The following is a 21,178-nucleotide window of genomic DNA, read 5'->3' on the forward strand; positions in this document are numbered from 1 at the left end:
TTTTGTTTTTTCGGAGCAATGGGGGTTAAGTGACTTGCCCAAGGTCACACAGCTAGTAAGTGTCAAGTGTCTGAGGCTGGATTTGAACTCAGGTCCTCCTGAATCCAGGGCCTGTGCTTTATCCACTGTGCCACCTAGCTGCCCCCCCCATCAGTTCATTTTAACTTATTAACCATCTATTAAGCTTCATTAGGGCAGCTAGAAGGCACAGTGGATAGAGCACTTGGCCTGGAGTCAGGAAGATGTGAGTTCAAATCTGTCCTCAGAAGCTGAGATGTGTGACCCCTAAGCAAGTCACTTAAACCTGTTTGCCTCAGTTTCCTCATCCGTAAAATAAGCTGGAGAAGGAAATGGCAAAACACTCCAGTATCTCTGCCAAGAAAACCCCAAATGGGGTCAGACACAATACAACAACAACAAAGTTTTATCATGGCAGGCTAGGGAGATACAAAGATTAGATAAGCCCTGGTCCCCTGACCTCATACAACTTACAGTCGAGTAGAAGGATAAGACACATGGGGGGACAGCTGGGTGGCGCAGTGGATAAAGCACTGGCCCTGGATTCAGGAGGACCTGATTTCAAATCCGACCTCAGACAATTGACACTAGCTGTGTGACCCTGGGCAAGTCACTTAACCCTCATTGCCCTACCCCCCCCCAAAAAAAAAGGATAAGACACAAATAAATAACTGCTATCTTTCTCTGACACTTCAAGTGTCCAGGCCAAAAAAAAAGCCAACCTTCTGGGCAGAGAGAAGCTAATGCATTCTCTACCCTTTCCATCTTTCATCACTTCCCATCTGTCAGCAGTGGGTCATGCAGCCTGTCCTCAGCCCTTGTCAGCTTGGCAGAACATGCTGGCACAGCCATCAAAAGCCAAGGGTCACCTCCACGCTGAGGGGCAGTGTTGGAGAAAGGCCATCACATAGGTCACAAATAACTATAGAACAAAATTATAAATACCTTAACATATCAACAACAAAAAGTATCTTGTGTGAGATTTATGACCCCACAACCCAGGAGGAAAATGTTGTTACTAATTGAAGGGTAAAAGAGAATCACAGATTTTGAAGTTAGAGAGGTGCTTAGAGATTAAATACAACCCCTTCACTTTTACAGATGAGGAAACTGAGGTCTGAAGAAGGGAAATGACTCATCCCATCACACAGCAAGCTCATCCAGGATTTAAACCCAAGTCTTGTGACCCACAATCCAGTGCATCATAGTGTAAGGGAAAAAACCCTAACCCTGGAACAGGTAGGTGGCAAAGTGGATAGAGCACCAGCCCTGGAGTCAGGAGGACCTGAGTTCAAATGTGACCTCAGACACTTGATACCTACTAGCTGTGTGACCCTGGGCAAGTCACTTAACCCCAATTGCCTCACAACAAAACAAAAAAAAAAGAAAAAACACTAACCCTAGAATCAGAAAACTTGGGTTTATTCTCAAGAGCAATTTGGAACTATGCCCAAAGGACTATAGAACTGTGCATACCCTTTGATCCAGCAATACCACTGCTAGGTTTATATTCCAAAGACATCCCCCAAAAGAGAAAAAGACCTCCCTGTACAAAAATATTTATAGCAACTCTTTTTGTGGTGGTTAAGAATTGGAAATCAAAGGAATGCCTACCAATTGGGGAATGGCTAAACAAACTGTGGTATATGATGGTGATGAAATATTATTGTGCTATAAGAAATGACAAGCAGGATGAGTTCAGAAAGGCCTGAAAAGACTTGTATGAACTTTTGTATGGTGAAGAGAGCAGAACCAAGAGAACATTTTGCACAGAGACGTCAATATTGTTTGATGAAGAACTGTGAATGACTTAACTGTTCTCAGCAATACAATGATTCAAGATAATCCCAAAAGACTAATAATGAAACATACAATCCACCTCCAAAGAAAGAACTGATATTGATGGAACACAGACTGAAGCATGCTATTTTTCACTTTCTTTCATTTTTCTTCTTTTATTCAAGTTTTCTTATACAAAATGACTAATATGGTCATGTTTTACATAATTGCACATGTATAACCCATATCTCACCTGAGAGAGACGGGAGGGGAGGGAGGAGTGGAGAGAGAAAATTTGGAACTCAAAATTATAAATAAAAATGTTTATTATTTTAAACAAAAACTTGGGTTTGGGGGCAACTAGGTGGCACAGTGGATAAAGCACCAGCCCTGGATTCAGGAGAACCTGAGTTCAAATCCAGCCTCAGACACTTGACAATTACTAGCTGTGTAACCCTGGGCAAGTCACTTAACCCCCATTGCCTCCCCAAAAATAAAAACAACAAAAAAACTTGGGTTTGACCTAGAATTAAACCTTAGTTCTGTCCCTAACTCTCTGTATGACCTTCATTTCTCTGGCTCTCATGTGCAAAATGAAGAGGTTGGACCTTCACCTTTCCACCACACAACAGCTGCCTGCTCCAAGTAGTAACCTGGTGATTGACTCAAAAGTCGTCTAAGGTCAAATGTAAAGAGGATCATCAAACTGGTTACCAGGTGATAATATTTTTGACTTATCAACAAATTGCAAAAGTCAACTACTAAAGCATGGTGGACTTACTACCTATGGGCAGGCAATGAATAAAATGCTGAATCTGGAGTTGGGACAAGTCGGGTTCAAATCCTGCCTTTTATATTTCCTAGCTGTCCCTTAAGTTCTTTCAGACTCCACTTCTTCATATATCAAATCAATCAGCAAGCTTTTACTAACACCTACTATATGGTGAGCACTGTGCTGTGTGCTAGAGATACAGATAGAAAAGTGAAATAGTCTCTGTTCTGAAATAACTTATATGGAAGGGCAAGACAGGGATAATTAGATACATTACAAATAATAGTAGTTATATAGTATTTTAAGATTTACAAAGTCCTTTGCAAATATTTCACTTTATCCTTACAATAATCCTGGGAGGTAAGTACTATGGTTATCCCCATTTTACAGATGAGGAAACTGAGGCACAAAAAAGTCAAGCAGTTTGCTCAGTGTCACCCAGTCAATGTCTGAGGCTGTATTTGAACTCTAAACTTTCTGGTTCCACATTCAGCTGTCTAGGAGTTCACATATGAGTAAATACAGGCTATATATAAAGTAAATATATATTATTATGTAATATATTGTATATATGAATAACAATGTATAATATTTATAAAAGGAAATGGGGACATTAATCAGGAAAAGCCTCTTAAAGTGGATGGTGCTGGGGTGGAATCTGGATGACAGCCAGGAGCCAGGAGTTCTAAGAAGTGGAAGATAAGGGAGGAGAGGATTCCAGGAGATAGCCTGTGTAAGACACAGAGGGAACAGACAGCATGTTGCCTATCGTTATCATTGTTCATTCAGTCAAGCCCAATTCTTCATGACCCCATGTGGGGTTTTCTGGGCAAAGATACTGGAGCAGTTTGCCATTTCCTTCTCCAGGGGATTAAGGCAAACAAAGGTTAAGTGACTTGCCCAGGAGCACACAGCTAGTGTGTGTGTGTGTGTGTGTGTGAGAAGTGGGATTTGAACTCAGGTCTTCCTGACTATTGGTCCCAAGCTCTTTCCACTAAGCAATCGAGTTGAAATAATGTAATGTGCTTTGCAAACCTTCCAGCACTGTCAGTTATTATTAATCATAATAGTATTAGCATTAACAGAAGGAGCCCTTGATTAGAATACAGTAAGTAGAAAGAAAGGAGAAGGTGTTTCAGACATAGTAAACAATGGGAACAAAAGAACAGGAGAATGTTGTGAACAAGGAAGAGGAAAGGTGAGTAGGCCAATTGGACTTATTCAGACAGATTGTAGAGTGTGGGAAAGGAAGTATCTGCTACAGATAAAACCAGAGAGTAAGTAGAGGGGGCAAGAGGAGGCCAGGCTTGCCGTGTAATCAAACGGTAACAGAAAGAACTTTGAAAAACTTGAGGACTCCAATCAATGTGATTACCAACCACACTTCCAGAGAACCATTTATAAAGGATGGACAGGTCAAGAACTCCAGGTACAAAATGATATGTACACCTTTAGACATGACAAAGTGGGCATTTGTTTAGCTTGACTGCATTTTTGGTAAGGCTTTTATCTTCTCTTTTTTATTTCCCAATTGGGGTAGGAAGAGAGGGAATTCAGTCATTGGTTTGCCAAAAAGAAAGAAAAGAGGATCTTTGAAGCATTTTTTTAAATGCACAGTAGAGAACAGAAGAAAGGGCAAAAAGAATCACAGAGAAGCAGGATCACTTTAAAAGTTACAGTGTTGCTCTTCTTCTTAGCGCCATCTTGTCAATTTCCACTGCGCCATGAGAGCCAAGTGGAGGAAGAAGCAAATGCATAGGCTGAAACGCAAGAGGAGAAAGATGAGGCAGAGGTCCAAGTAATCAGACCATGCTGAGCACTGAGGCCACAGGAGCAGAGATGGAATGACCCTTGGTGACATTCTCGGGAAGGCAGAAATCATCTGGAAACTTCATCTCCCTATGAAGCACTATGCTGCTAGTTCTACCATCTGACGAAGGACTCTGACCACCATTTGACACTTCCCTGACAAAAGGACATGCCACCTCTTAATGCAGATTCCACCTACTTACTTCTTGATTTTGTGCCGTGGGACTCCTATCATTTTGGACTGATTGTTCGTTGTGGCTTAGTGTAGCGCACCTGTACAATAAATCCTCGCAACTTTCTTGTTTAAAAAAAAAAAGTTAGTGTCGGGGGCAGCTAGGTGGTGCAGTGGATAGAGCACTGGCCCTAGATTCAGGAGGACCTGAGTTCAAATCTGACCTCAGACACTTGACACTTATTAGTTGTGTGACCCTGGGCAAGTCCCTTAACCCTCATTGCCCTGCAAAAAAAAAAAAAGAAAGAAAGAAAGAAAAAGAAAAAAAGTTACAGTGTTGAATTTAATTATATACTTATGTAACCCAGGCTGGTCTGGACATGCCCCATTCAGACAACATGAAGGCCTGTATCCCCTATCATATTGTTTGGGGCAAACTACCTCAGTTTACCCAAATAACTCGAGGAGACCACCAAGTCAAGCAGAGACAGATTTATTACATTCCTGCAGGAATGGGCAAACTCAATGACTGAGTCGCAATAGCTAATACATGCCTTGAGCTTTTATAGGAATGATAGTCAGGGGGGGAGTCCCCATGCACACTAGGGCGAGCTCACAATCTAACATCCAATCCTGTCTCACCCAGGGTGAGTGTTTAGCTCGTGATCAATGTATGGCGACATGCATACGTGTTCCAGGAACAAGGGGGAAAAGGGGAGGGGGAACAAGGTCAAACCTAAGGAAGAGGGAACGGGGAGTGACACAGTCAGATGTTTCAGATCTCACAGTTCCCACTGACTCCCCTCTGCTGGCCCCTATCTCTAAAGATATTCAACTTGAATAACAGGAAGAGTCACTCAGGTGTTTCAGCATTGTTTTGTAGTCCTGTTAATTTTAGAAGCATGACAGAGTTAAAATCTATCTTCGGCTATGTTGGGAAATCAAAGAAATAGAATAAAGAATAAAAGAATAATCCATTGTTGGGACCCTAGGGTCAAGGAGATTCTGCTCTGAGAAAAAGAGACATGTCACTTAACATCTGGTCTCAACTTAATTGCCGCATCCTGTGCTGAGCCTTGTCCTTTCTTCTTGAGTCCCGAGTATTGAATTGGTGGGCAAACTCCCCGACCCACTCAACAGGGACTGGGGTTCTGACACATGATGGATTCCAGATAAAACTAATATGTAGCTGACAAGTGGGGAGACTGAGCAGAAGCAAAAATACTGTTAATTGGCAATAAAACTTAAAGGAGACAGTGAGAATTTGACAAGCAATAAACTTTTAAACTAACTATACTGGGGCAGGGCTGGGTATCTTCCAGACCCCATCCTCAGAGTTTAATCTGACTCAAATCCATAATCATCTCATACAATATGGATGGGGAGTAGCCTCCTTTTATTAGCTGCTTGAACTTTTTCAGCTGCTCTTTCGAACCCCGTCTCTCCCTGCTGCTCTTTTATTGACTGCGTCTAGAGGGTGAAGATCCCAGTTCACCCTCAGTGAAGAGGCCATGAAGTGAACCAGTGAGAAGGGAAGGAAGTTTCTCTCCCTGCTCCCTGTTTGTTTCTGTTCTGTGTTGTTTGTCCTCCTCAGATTCAGGTGCAGGGGTGATTCCCACAGGATCTGGGAGTTTAAGCCATGGTGACCTTGGAGATAGCACAACATGAAATTCCTGAGAAGCCCAGGGGGCCAGGCACTTGGGCATGGGGGAGGGGGGTTGGGACTTGAAACTGGAACTAAATTATGAACCTAATCCTCTTCTCCCCAGAGACTGAGGCGATGTAAAGGGAGGAGGTAATTATGCCTCCCACGTGTTGAGGGAATAAGTGTGTATATTTGGGATTATACCTTTGGAAGCCAATATTCCTATATAAAAACTAATCTGTTAGTGGCTAAATGGCTAGTGTTCAGATGACCACTCCCCTACACTTGGAGGACCACCATCAGTGAGGGCTAGAGTCAATGACAGAGAGAATAGATACCCCCAACCCCTTAAGGGTACCAGAGAACCAGAGAGATAGGGAGACAAGAGAGTAAAATGTAACCTGCAGGGGGGCAGCTAGGTGGTGTAGTGAATAGAGCACTGGCCCTGGAGTCAGGAGGATCTGAGTTCAAATCTGGCCTCAGACACTTGACACTTACTAGATGTGTGACCCTGGGCAAGTCACTTAACCCTCATTGCCCCCCCCACACACATATACACACACACACACACACACACACACACACACACACAAACCCAAACAACAAATGAGTGAGTAAATAAATAAAGAGAAAGATGAGTAATGATGGCAGAAGGGGAGGAGGCATTCTAGGCTGAGCTTTTAAAGGTATGGATGTGAGAAAGGGCCATTTGGACAGAGATTAGACTTTATGAAAGGAATTCACAAAATACTGAATGGTCTCAAATGATCCCAACCCCAGGGGACTCAGACGCAAATTTCCCAGAACTGGTAGGGCGAAAGGGAAGAGTTAAATTCTACTTTCTCCTTGTCCCTAGCTCCACTCTCCAGTAACATAAATTCTGGGAAGTTCCTGCCCCTGACAGCTGTGCCCACCATCCTAACCCCAAAGAAATTTCCCTGGACAGCTGGGGAGAAGTCATCTGACCCAGCCTGGACTAGTCAGAAGCAGCCAAGAAGGCCCACCTCCCCTCTCCTGACGCTGCCTTTTCCAAACACTGTCCTTTTCCCCAGGGCACGGAGAAATGTAAAACTGAGCCACCACTAGACCCAGGAATAGAACAGAAAGGAGACAAGGAGGCCCTGGGGTGACAGGGCAAAAGACCAATACCAATAATGCCAAAAAGCCTATACCCAAAAGGGATAGCTTAAACCCCCAAGTTTAGGACGAGCCAACTGACACAAGGACCTGATTGCAAGATGTTCTGCATATAATAGATACTTAATAAATGTTTCTTGGGGCAGCTAGGTGGCAGTGGATAGAGCATCGGCCCTGGAGTCAGGAGTACCTGAGTTCAAATCCGGCCTCAGACACTTAACATTTACTAGCTGTGTGACCCTGGGCAAGTCACTTAACCCCAATTGCCTCACTAAAAAAAATAATAATAATAATAAAAATGTTTCTTGAATGAAATTAGAGATGAACCATTGGGTCCAAGTAGCCCTGGAGAAATTGTTTTCCATCCCTCAACCTTGGTTTTATTATCAATTCAATGGGATTCAGTCCTGCCCCTCCAAGGTTGATGGGATGTGAGGATACTAAATAACTACTGCTATAATAATTCACATTCTTATAGCAATTAAAGGCTTATAACACTTTTAACACAGGCCCAGGGAGGTCTGAGAAAGCAAAAATTATTTCCATTTTACAACCAAAGAAAGAATGGCCCAGGGGCAGCTAGCCCTGGAGTCAGGAGGATCTGAGTTCAAATCCAACCTCAGACACTTAACACTTACTATCTGTGTGACCCTGGGCAAGTCACTTAACCCCAATTGCCTCACCCAAAAAAAAAAAAAAAAGAATGGCCCAGAGAGGTTAAACAACTTACCTGAAGTCAAATGACTAATAAGTGGGAGAGACAGGATGCAGACCCAAGCTCCCAACTTTAAACCCAGGACTCCCCACTCCAATTCACTTAATGCTCTAATAACCCTGTGAAGTAGTTAGTACAAGAATTACTGTCTCCACTTTACAGATGAACAAACTGAGGCTTAGAGAGGCTTATGAAAGCTGGAGCCAGCACTTGAAGGCAGGTCTTCTGACAGAATCCAGTGCCATTTTCACCAAGTCATGCTGCCTGATGATAAAGGGGGAATGTAATTGTAGTAAGATAATTTCCTAGAATAATCTGAAGGCCCCAAATGATCTCATTCCCTGACCATTATCCCTCTTAAACCCTACAGAAGCCTCCCCCCCCCCAAACTCTGCCCATCTGTCTCTGATAATCTTCCCAATGATTCAACTAATGAATGAAAAAGGGCCATGCCCAGAAAGCTTTGCTGTAACCCACATTCATCAATGAGATAACTTTCTATTCTCAGGCAGACTAACCCCACTAGCTCTAACCCTATACCAATTCATTGTCAACCATATGCGCACCTCACTTATAGAATCCTGAAGCCACGTACAAGCATACATGGAATGAATCAATGAGGGAAATCCCTCCTCATGAGATTTATACATGACTCTCTGCTTTGTCTATCTGTAAAAGAAGGAAGGGGGACCCACATGTTCCAAGGGGCCTACCAGCTCTAAACCTGAAGGAACCTCAGAGAAGATCCAGTCCAGCCCCACTACACACACACACACACACACACACACACACACACACACACACACCCCTTTTCTACAACACCTCTAACAAGTTGTCATCCAGCCTCCAGTGGTAGGGATCCTGCCACCTTCAGCAGCAGTACACAACACTTTAGGTAGGTCCACTTGTTGGGAAGGTTCTCCTTACAGGGAGCAGAAATTTCTACCCCTTCCTCCTAATTCTTCCTCCCAAAGTCAAATAGAACAACTTTAGTCCCTCTTTCTGCACACCAGCCCTTCAGATATTTGGAGAATGTAATCATGTCTTCCTGACCACCCCCCCCCCATAGGTCTTCTCTATCACTAAGCCAAACATCCCCAATTCTTCCCCCAAACCCTTACCACGCCCTTGAAACCCTCTACCATGCCAGTCACCTCCTCTGGACATCTGCTCCTCTCTGCCCAGACCAGCACCTTCCACACCAGACCTGAGGCCTGGATCTCCATGCCCACATCTTCCTGAAGCCATGCCCCAGTCCCTAGGGAAATTGATTCACTCACCTTTGACCCTCCCATCCTAGGGCCCACCGCAGTTGATTGGTGAGTATGTGAAAACTCATCTAAATGGTCCACTGTATCTATTAACTGACCCTATATCCCAGACCATGATCCAGTTCCATTTCCTATCCAGTCATCTAGCCATCACCCAGCCCATCTCACCATGGGCCTGCTGCCTGGCTCCTACCACTCTCCCTTCCACCTCCCCAGGTCAAAACTTCCCCCTGTGGTCACCTTTCCCTCTACCAGAGGCCTTTCCAGATATCATGCCTCTTTCTGCCCCTCCTTACACCTGAGCCTTCCCTCTGAAATTGTTTCTTATTTACTCTATGTGAATGAATGAATGAGTGAAGAAGCATTTATTAAGCACCTACTAAGTACCTTGCAAACATCGACTCTTTGATCCTCACAATAACCCTGTGAAGTAGATGCTATTATTGTGGCCATTATAGTGGAAGAAACTGAGGCATCAAAGGATAAGTGACTTGTCCAGAGTCACACAGCTAGTAAGTGTCTGAGGCCAGATTTGAATTCAGGTCTTCCTAACCCCAGGCATAGATGGATGGATGGATGGATGGATGGATGGATGGATGGATGGATGGATGGATGGATGGATGGATGGATGGATGGATGAGATTTTGCATATACATAACTGTATGTTTTCTCCCCCATTAGAATGTGAGCTCCAGGGAGCATCTAGGTGGCGCAGTAGATAGAGCACTGGCCCTGCATTCAGGAGGACCTGAGTTCAAATCCGGCCTCAGACACTTAACAATTACTAGCTGTGTGACCCTGGGCAAGTCACTTAACCCCAATTGCCTCACCAAAAACAAAAAACAAAAAAACAAAAACAGAATGTGAGCTCCATGCAGACAAAGGGCCCTGACTTTCTCTGTATCCTCAGGGTTTTGCATAGTGCCTAGCATAAAATAAATAAGTACTAAGTAAATACTAGTTGATTGATTCCCCTTAAATGTATTATATTCTTTTTTTTCTTTCTTTTTTTTTGCAGGGGCAATGAGGATTAAGTGACTTGCCCAGGGTCACACAGCTAGTAAGTGTCAAGTGTCTGAGGCCGGATTTGAGCTCAGGTCCTCCTGAATCCAGGATTGGTGCTTTATCCACTGTACCACCTAGCTGCCCCCAAATGTATTGTTTTCTAATTAGAATGAAGTTCCTTTAAAAAAAAAAGAATGAAGTTCCTTGAGGTCAGAAACAGTATCTTTTTTAACCTCATCTCCCCAGTGCTTTGCACAAAGTCTAGTACATAGTAAATGTTTAATAAATGCTTTTTCACTCATTCATTCATTTTCAATGTCCTTCTTAAAACATAGCCCTTAAAAGCAGATATAACCTCCAGATATAGTCTGACCAGCACAAAAGACAGAAGGATTATCTCCTCTCTCTTTCTGAACACTACGATTCCTTAGGGAGCTGCAGCAAAGTGTATCTAGAAGATGATGTCAGGAGAGGCCTGGGTTTGACTCCCAGTAATAATAGTAATAATAATAATGATAATAATAATAATAATAACTAGTAATTGTATAGTGCTATGGTTTGCAAAGCACTTTACACATATTATCTCATGTGATCCTCACAATAACCCCTATTATTATTATTCTCATTTTACAGATGAAGAAACTGAGGCAGGCAGGTGAAATGACTTGCTCAGGGTCACAAAGCCAAGTGTCTTGAGGACAAGATTTGAACATGAGCCTTTCTGATTCTGTTATCTAGTGCTCTCTCCACTGTACCACCTAGTTAGTCTCTGAATGTGAAGTTTTTGTAGCCAAGTGTAAGACTTTGTATTTAACCTACTGGATTTCATTTTATCTCAGAGCCAGCCTATCATTTCTGTTTGTCAGGATCTTTTCATATCCCAATTCCTATCTCCACATCTCAGTTCTCTCTCAAGGGGATGGGGGTGTCCAAAGAGCACCAGAATGGCTATCAGGAGAGGAAAGGAGGGATTGGAAGGGATACTGAGAGAAACTGAAGTGATATAAAAACAAAAGATATTGATTTTTTTAAATCTTAAAGCACCAGCTTAAAACCAGACAGGTTCAAACTTCAGTTCTGCTACTTACTACCTGTGTGACCTTAGCCTCAGTTTCCTCCAAAATGAAAAGATTGGTAGTGGCTAGGTGGCACAGTGGATAGAGCACCGACACTGGAATCAGGAGAACCCAAGTTCAAATCCAGCCTCAGACACTTACTTGCTGTGTGACCCTGGGTCACTTCACCCCAATTGCATACGAAAAGAGGGAGAGAGAGAGAAAGGGTTGTGCCAGACTTTCTCTAAGATTCCTTACAGCTCTGGCATTCTTTTGACTTTGTTCCAGACCTTTCTAGCTCTAAAAGCTTATAATACTGAGTCCTGCTACTTCCTGCCCTGGCTCCTTTGGCCCACAATTATTTCTCATTCTGAATTCCTCCAGTTCTTAGAGAGTGGACCTTTTGCTCATTCATTCATTCAGATAAAATTTACTAAGTCCCTACTGTGTGCAGGGCACCATGATAGGTAAAAAGGTGAGGAGAATGATGAGGACTTAACTCCATTGCCCCTTGTACCATTTCTTGGCTGCCCCATAGGTCTCATTCGCATTACCTGAGGGCCTGGCACACGGGAGGGGCTCAGTACCTATGAGTGATGTATTGGTTGAGTAACGGATTGCAAAAAGGACAAGATGGAAAGGGCAGAGAAAGGGAGGGTGAACCCAGAGAAGAATTTCTGGATGTCTCATGACCTCCTCCCCAAGGGGCACATGATTTGTCCCTCAAAATGTGACATCTCGTGGCTGACACCTTCCCATGCCAAGTCAGCACCAACATCAAGCACCTGCCAGGCAAAGAGGCTAGGCTCCAGGGCTAGAGGTCTCCTTCCCAGGGCTCTCAAGCCCCAAGAGTGGCACCTGGTTCTGAGCGGGGAACAAAGTTCTCATGTGTTGGGGAGTTAGTGGGGTTCCCCACACACAGTTTGGGGGAAGAAAGGCTCTCACTTTTATTATCTTGATCCCAGTCATTCCCTTCTTTTAGAGCAAAGCAATCCCAAGAGCCCCATCACCTTTGACTTTTGACTTGGTTCAACTTGGGAAAAGACAGGAGAGGCCCAAGACTCTATCAAGTATGAAATAAGGGAGCAGAGTGCTGGCCTGGGAGATGGAAGATCCAGGAGACCCAAGTCCTAATTCTGACTTTGTTATTAACTCCCTTGGGTAAAGTCACTTTTCCCCTACAGACTAGTTTCTCCATTTCTAAAATGGGTATAACGTCACACCCCACAGATGCACAGGAATGGCATGAAGACAAAATGGAAGAATAAATAGGAAGGTGCTTTGAGATACTATATAAATATAAATAATTTTTTAATAAGCAAAGAGAGACCCTCCAGGCTCTTTTTTTTTTTTTTTTTTGCACGGGGCTATGGGGATTAAGTGACTTACCCAGGGTCACACATAGCTAGTAAGTGTCAAGTGTCTGAGGCTGGATTTGAACTCAGGTACTCCTGAATCCAGGGCCAGTGCTGCCACCTAGCTGCCCCCAGACTCTTTTCCATGAACCCCACCTAAGATAGCATCTTGTCCTCCTATTGTAGGCCTAATCCAACTCTTGGGAAAGTTACTGGGTAGTGTAAGGGAGAGGGGGGAAATTTTTCCAATAGAGACCCACATAAACATACATATGTTCATCTTACCCCCCTCTCCACCTTCTCATTTCCAAACACATCCTCTGCAGACCATCTGCTATACATGTCAAGCTCCACTCAATCCATTTCCCCATCATCAGCATTTACTCTGAAGAAAGCGACACCCAAGCCCCTCAGTCCCCACCCAGGGGCCACAGTGATTTACCTCCCTCCCCTCATCCAAAAAAGCAGCCCAATCATCAGGCACCACCTGACTGCTCTTAACTGGAGAGAGGAGGTGGGGCAAGGAGAAGAGTATAGCTATTAAGCACGTGAAAATTAATGAATATGTTCACTTATACCAGGAGAAAAGCAAGGTGCCCACAGAATTCACATCCTCTCTAAGGGACCTACCTTCCTGTTCATGGGATAGAGCTATTCTTGATTTATCCCACCCATGCCCCAAAGAGTTCTCAACCAACTTTTATTGCTCCCACACTACCACGATATCTCGGGATTTGGACACAGAGGGGACCTTAAAGCCACTCAGTCTCCCATTTTAGAAATTAGGAAACTGAGACCCACAGAGAGGTAGGGACCTGTTCAAAGTCACAGGTGTCACAAAATCTGGATGCAAATCCAGGTCCCCTGATTCCAAATACAATGTTTTTTCCCCTGTCCCATGATACCCACGATAACCAGAAACCCGAAGTGGATAATTTAAAGTCTAGCCAAACAGATCCAGCTTCATGGAAAAGAGGGGTCATTCTACAAGTAGGCAGAAGGAGTTGGGGGAATTCCTCAGGCTCCCAAGGCCATCAAACTTGGAATCTCCCACCAGTACCTGCCTGCTTCTGCCCTTAAATCTACCACAAAGTTTCATCTTAATTACCACCTCCCCAAAATAACATAGCGCCCCCCCCCAAATAAAGGGACCAACTGACAACAGCTTCTACTGCTCTCTATGATGGGACCAACTGGAAATGGTGCCCTAGGAAGGGCTGATAAACTCAGGGATTGAGGAACCTAGGACGGGACCATATTCCTAACTTCCTCAGACCCCACCACTTGCTACCATGAGAACCAATGGTCCTGATTACCACCCCTCAGGGAAACAGCCAGTGGTCAGGCCAACACCAGGGAATAGCAAAAGGGTCCTCACATAGACCAGGCATGCACAAGATCAGCTGAGCAGCTCCAGACCGTCAAGACAGTGGGAAAAGGCCTGATTCCCCCTCTTTCAGTTTCCTCCCCTTTTCCCTTTCTCACCCCCTTATCTTAAACGGTGCTGGGGCAAGATCGTGGGGCTCACTGCCCTGCACTGAGCTGCCCCCGGACATTTTAATACCATTAAGGATCTGTGTGTCCAAGGGCCCTTTAATAGTGTATCTTGTTTCTCCACTTTTCTTCTTCCACTGTTTTTTTACACCTTGAGGGAGGGGGGCAGGGGAAGAATGGTTCTTGTACTTACTTTTCTTTTTTGTCTCACAACATGGGATTTAAAGGTCTCGGGGGCTGGAGAAGACTCTCTGGGTCCTCGGTTCAGGCTTTATGGGAGCTGCCAGCCAGCCTGGGGACAGGCTTACCCAGAGTTATTAATAGTACCACCTGGTGACCCAAGCCTTCCTGCCCAACTTTGGGCAAAACTGAAGCAGCTGTTAGCTTACCACGGGCCCCTCCTCGAATTTTTTCCCTCCCAGCATTCCATGCCAGGGGAAATAACTCCCCTGCCCTCTGCCCCATATGAAGACACATGGACTTGGACCTCTACATGGCCCTCTTGTAGTCCCTGACTCTCACATCTGAAAAAGGAACCTTAATCCAAGCCCCATAATTTTACAGAGGAACAAAGTGAAAACACTGAGGAAAAGTCCTTTCCCCAAGTCTCACGGTGAATTTGTGGCACAACACAGATCTCCCAGGCCTGTTCTTTCCACTACGGAACCATCTCCCTGACTGACTGACGGGCCAAGGAAAACAGCCAACACAAACTTTCTGAAAAATGCCTAAGAAGCATCCAGGCAGGAAAGCCCAATGAAAGGTCAAAGCTTTCTCCCACTGCCCAAATACACAACGTTCTCGGCAATACTGTCTTGGATCTGCATGAGAGAAACAGCAATGTTGAATGGACCTACTGCATACAACCCATCCCCCAATACCTCTAGGGAAAATGCTGGCCAGCTCTTCCCACTACCAGTTGGAGCAAACTCACTTTTAGCTTTCAAAGCAAACTGGAAAGAGGTGGGAGGGTAAACCTGGCTCTATAAAAAGGAAAAATAATTATTGAATGTACACAAATACTAGAGCAGTGGTCTGGGGCTTTTCAAGGAGATCCTGGAGGGGCAGTCCTCCCCTTCTACTGGTGGGAGATTCCAGGTTATCTTCAGTGAAACAAGTGAAACTGCTTGACTCCTCTGTAGCAGCTCCCTTCCATCACCAAGGAGGTGGAGATCCTAGTGGGGCTGCCCCCCAGGTGGGTGGTCTGAGCTAGAGCAGGCATCACCTCCTTGATTCCCTGCTAGACCAGTCAGGGCTTTGGGTGGGCCCCTTTCTCCAGGAGTCTCAGAGTGAGCTCCACTGTGATAGAGTGGGAAGATGGAATCAGAAGATTGAATCTACCTCTGCCATCTTGGGCAAGTCATTCTCAAAGCCTCTGCTTCCTTATGATAAAAACAGGGGGGTTGAACTAGATAGCCTCTGAGGTCCAGCTCTAAATCTGTGAGGCCACAGTTCAAAAACAGAGATAGGGGCGGCTAGATGGCGCAGTGGATAGAGCACTGGCCCTGGAGTCAGGAGGACCTGAGTTCAAATCCGGCCTCAGACACTTGACACTTACTAGCTGTGTGACCCTGGGCAAGTCACTTAACTCCAATTGCCTCGCTAAAAAAAAAAAAAACACGAGATAATTCCGAAAGTGGATGCTCCTTCCCTCTTCCATAGTTCATCCTGGGTCATTCCCTGGCTGGACAGAGGGGGAAGAAGGCATGTGTTAAACCCCCATTTTCCCCTAAGAATTTAACTCTTCATAGAACCTTGAGGTTGGAATTCTTAACCATTCACTTGTGTGTAATGCTTTCTAGTTTCCAAAATGCTCTCATGTCTGAGTCTCCTGACACTCTGGGTCCTGTTTCCTCTCTATAAAATGGAGGGATTGGACCAGATGATCTCTCAAGGGCCTCCCAGGGAGAACATACCAAGGAGATGCCCACGTCCAATTCTACAAACTCTCTGGAGTAGGAAATGTATGCAACTCAAGGCTGCCACTTGGTGGTTGTGTTCTGTAATCAACCTCCACAGACCAAACAGTCTGAAAAGGGACCTGAGAGGGAAGGATGTCTCACCATATACCTCCAGCATATCTATGTTTGTCCTTCATTCTCAAAGAGGACCATCATATCCAGGTGATGTCATGACTTGCTGTGAATTGGACTTAAGTGGGTAGGACTGTGCAGGGTCACCAGCCTTACTGTCTCCTCCAGAGCCATCTGGGTCCAGTATCGAGATAGATATCAGGACGACTGGAGATGGCCCTGGATGTTTAAGGCAATTGGGACTGAGTGACTTCCCCAGGGTCACACAGCTAGTAAGTGTCTGAGGTGAGATTTGAATTCAGGTCCTCCTGACTGCAGAGCCAATGCTTTATCCACTGTGCCACCTAGCTGCTCCATACCTCCAACACCATCATTAACAAATTCCCAGTTCAGCTACCCTAATTCCCTTGCTGTTTCCTGAACATCATAACATATATGGTACTTAATACTTGTGTGACCTTGGGCCTATTCCTTCATCCCTAGAATAGGGCATTGGTCTCTTCCAGCTCCAACTCTGTGATTCCTTCCAGGCCCGTATCTTTGATCACACTGCCTAGCCCAGAACCACCAAATCTAAATGCCATCCAATATACAAGGTCAGCCAATGTCCTACCCTCCTCCATGAAACCTACTTGGACCACCCCCCCGTCTGGTAATCTCTCCTCTGTCTCTTCTGAATTCTCATAGAAAATATGAGTCTAGGGGCGGCTAGGTGGTGCAGTGCATAAAGCACCGGCCCTGGATTCAGGATTACCTGAGTTCAAATCCGGCCTCAGACACTTGACACTTACTAGCTGTGTGACCCTGGGCAAGTCACTTAACCCCCATTGCCCCGCCAAAAAAAAAGAAAAGAAAATGAGTCTACACTACTCATTTGACACTCCCTATAAATAACCTTGTATGGTGAGTACTCTTCAAGACATTCTGTCTTATCTTCCCAGCTCCACAGGGCAGGCACCATGTTCATCTCATACACTGATATATCTTTCACAGATACCTGCACACTGTAAGCATCAGTAAATATTTGTTCAGAGATAAATCACTATTGGCTGGCCACTTTATATTCCCTGAAATCATTCCCCATATACATCAAGCCACAAGATCCAAAACTTCCTTAAGTTCTGGAGAGGGCCTAGTTTGGCACTGATCTGGATGGAGGGAATCCATCCAAATCTCTCAGTGAGAGATTTGTGCCAATTCAGGTATGTAGACCTTCAAACTGTTATCACATTACTGTATCGATTCATATCCAGTCTCATCCAAATCACTTAAAGGAAAAACTAGCAACAGTATTAACAAGGTGACAATCTAAAAAAGTTGGGGGATGGGGGGGAGAGCAGAGAGGAATGTCAATTTTGCCTTGTTTTGTTTTGTTTTAAGAAATGGTCTTAAGCAAGAACATTGAATAAAGACATAATGTAGCCACAGTAGATGAGTGATTCTAACAAGTAATTATAGTATAATTACATTATTTTTGATGGTGAAAATATAGCTATTTTGTATAGAAAACAAATCTTGGAAAGGGCACTGGACTAAAAGACCAGAGAACTGGGTTCCACCTTGAACAAACTTTCCCTCTCTAGGCCTGTGTCCTCCTCTGTGAAAAGAGGGGTTTGGTCTAAATGACATCAGATACCTTGCAGTTCTGACATATATTCTAAGAAGATTCTCTTCTAATTCTATTAGTCTATTAGGAGTAATAGTAGCTGAAATTCATATAACACTTAAAGGCTTACAAACTACATGGGAACACTAATGCATTGTTGGTGGTGTGATAAAATAATGGAATTTGGCAGAAGCCCAGGGGCCCCACCTGATTGATTTAGTATTGTTTGAATTAGGTGAGAATGAGAAACCAACTAAGTACCTACTCGGGGATGGTTAGATATAGGCCACACCTGGCCTGCCCTGAGTGACATGTTAGTGTACTACTGATGTCACTAGGGGACCACTCTCAGCCATGCAACTTAAAGGACCTCCCTTTTGGGGGAGGGAGAGAAAAAGTAGAAAAAGGGAACACTCACTGAGAGGAGCTTTCTTTCCTGTTGGTGAGCTCCCAAGAGCAGACTGGAGAGGGAGCTTCTCTTCCCCTTTTCCCTTGTCCCTGGCTTTATTAACTTCACCTTTGTTGTATATTTTATCCCCATTAAAAAACCTGGTTTGTTGGTGTAAAAGAGGCTGTTAATCTCCTTTCTTATTAGCCTGGGAGAAATAACTAAAAAAGGCAGTTTGGAAGAGAGGAAACTTTGGACCTAGAGGTCCCTCATTATTTTCTGAACCTCAATATTACGGCGAGCCACCCAATGAACTCTTCCATAATAAATTTGGCCCTTACAGTGGAGTTCTGAACTGATCCAACCAATCTGAAGAGCAATTTGGAACTATACCCAAAGGGCTATGGGACTATGCGTACCCTTTGACCCAGCAATACCACTACTAGGTCTGTATCCCAAAGAGATCATAGAAAAGGGAAAAGGACCCACATGTACAAAAATATTTATAGCCACTTTCTTTGTGGTGGCAAAGAATTGGAAATTGAGGGAATGCCCACCAATTGGGCAATGGCTGAACAAGTTGTGGTATATGAATGTAATGGAATACTATTGTGCAGTAAGAAATGATGTGCAGGAGGATTTCAGAGAAACCTGGAAGGACTTACATGAACTGATGCTGAGTGAGATGAGCAGAACCAGGAGAACATTGTACACAGTATCAACAACATTATGTGTTGATCAACTGTGATAGACTTGATTCTTCTCAGCAGTGCAATGAACTAAAACAATTCCAAAGAACTCATGATAGAAAATGTTCTCCACATCCAGAAAAAAGAACTGTGAATTCTTTTTTTTTTTTCAGGACAATGAAGGTTAAGCAACTTGCCTAGGGTCACACAGCTAGTGAGTGCAAAGTATCTGAAGCTGGATTTGAACTCAGGTCTTCCTGAATCCAGGGCTGGTGTTTTATCCACTGCATCACCTAGCTGCCCCTGAACTGTGGATTCTGAATGCGGATTGAGTCATACTATATCTATTTTTTGGCATTTTTTTCTTTTTTTGAGGTTTTTCTCTTGTGTTCTGATTCTTCTTTCACATTATAACTAATGCAGAAATGTTTAATGTGATTGTACATGTATAACCTATATCAGTTTGCTGTCTTGGGAAGGGGGAATGGAAGGGAGGGAGAAAATTTTCGAACTCAAAATCTTATGAAAACAAATGTTGAAAACTATCTTTACATGTAACTGGGAAAAAAACAATATTTTATGATAAAAAAATATTTATAGCAGCTCTTTTTGTGGTGGCAAAGAAGTGAAAATTGAAGAGATGCCCATCTATTGGGGAATGGCTTAACAGGTTGTGGTAAATGATTGGGATGGTTTCAGAAAAACCTAGGAAGACTTATATGAACTGATGCAAAGTAAAGCAAGCAGAAGCAGGGGTCACTGTAACAGCAATAGTTAACAATAATAAACTCTGAAAGACTTAACTACTCTGATCAATGCAATGATCCACAACAATTCCAAAGGATTCATGATGAAAAATGCTACCCACCTCCAAAGAGGGAAGTGATGAACTCAGAGTTTAGATTGAATGATTTTTTTCACTTTATTTTTTTTTAAACCAAGCTAATATGGAAATGTTTTATATGACTTCACACATATAAAAGGTATCATATTGCTTCCCTTCACAATGGGAGGGGGAAGGGCTAGAGGGAGAGAATTTGGAACTCAAAAAATAAATAATAAAAAATAAACATATTTTTTAAAAAATTAAACCTGTGTAGGCCTTAAGAATTGGGTTTTCTCCCTACAACCCAGAGAATGAATTATAATACAGCCCAGAGGCCTAAGAAATATAAAAGTTTTATTTCCTTTCAGTTTGTGACATATTATTGCATATGCGTGTGTATTACAGGCACTCAGGAACATGCATATACAATAGCTATAGACCAGGGCATACTACAGAGTCCCAGGTTACATATATCTGTGGGAATAACACAACATAGGAAGAGGGTAGGAGGCATTAAGTCTTGACCAGGCAGGGGTCATGCACTAAGGGAGTGGGGGTTGTAGAGCCTCCTCCCCTAGAACCAGATACCCTGCCCTCCTGCTCTACAGGAAGCTTTAGACACTACGAGGCCACTTATCTCTTCTGGGCAGAACATAAGCTCCTTGAAGGCAAGAATGAATTCATTTTTGTCTTTATGTCCCTAGTGTCCCTAGCAGAATGCCTTACACATACAATCAAACTCCATAATAAATAGTTTTAAATGAATGATGGGAGGAGGTACCTTCACCATCACTAGTGCTTCTGCTTCATCAATATTATGATTTGGGGGCCACTCTAACCATCCCTCTATAAACAGCTAAACAGAGAAACTCCCCTCTCCCCCAACACATTTAATCCCATGGAAGATGGCGTTTCTAACACTTCAAACCATCATACTTTAAATTCCAACAGTTGTGGTATGTAGCACCACCTATATCTCAGACCTTGAGCATGAGTCTTTGGGGTGCCAGTGTTTAGAGGTGACTACCTGAGCAGGCACCAACTCCTTTCCACTCCTGGAACAGAAGGTATTTCATGTTTCTGATCTAGTGTTCCCTTGTCCCTCAGATTTTCCCATGCCCCAGTTCCTTCATCTCCATGACCATTCAAGGGACCCAGGAAGGGTAAATGGTAAAGGAAATGTTTACTTATTTTTCTCCACTGGATAGACCTTTCAATACCTTAGAACTTCAAAAAGCTATATGTATGTCCATATGAAGATAATTCCACGAGGAGACATCAAGAATGAGAAGAAACTCCCATGGAGTTCATTTCTACAGTTGGGAAAAACCCATTCCTAACCCCAATATCCTAAAAGTGTGACCAACCACTCTCTAGGCTAAGAAAAGACTTACAGGTATCTTTTACTT

At 43.7% G+C, this 21,178-nt stretch overlaps 1 long non-coding RNA gene across 4 annotated transcripts in view; it reads right to left on the reverse strand.

The window, feature by feature from the left end:
• Window positions 1-14,597, reverse strand: part of LOC122728574 — a 40,903-nt gene extending 26,306 nt beyond the window's left edge. The window contains exon 1 of one of the 4 annotated variants that reach the window (XR_006353296.1): window positions 14,421-14,597. This is a non-coding gene — a long non-coding RNA (uncharacterized LOC122728574). The remainder of the gene's footprint in view (window positions 1-14,420) is intronic. The other 3 variants (XR_006353297.1, XR_006353295.1, XR_006353294.1) reach the window with 3 other exon arrangements.
• Window positions 14,598-21,178: the final 6,581 nt, after the last annotated feature.

The sequence above is a fragment of the Dromiciops gliroides genome, chromosome 1, assembly GCF_019393635.1.
Source record: "Dromiciops gliroides isolate mDroGli1 chromosome 1, mDroGli1.pri, whole genome shotgun sequence".
Lineage (NCBI taxonomy): Eukaryota > Metazoa > Chordata > Mammalia > Microbiotheria > Microbiotheriidae > Dromiciops > Dromiciops gliroides.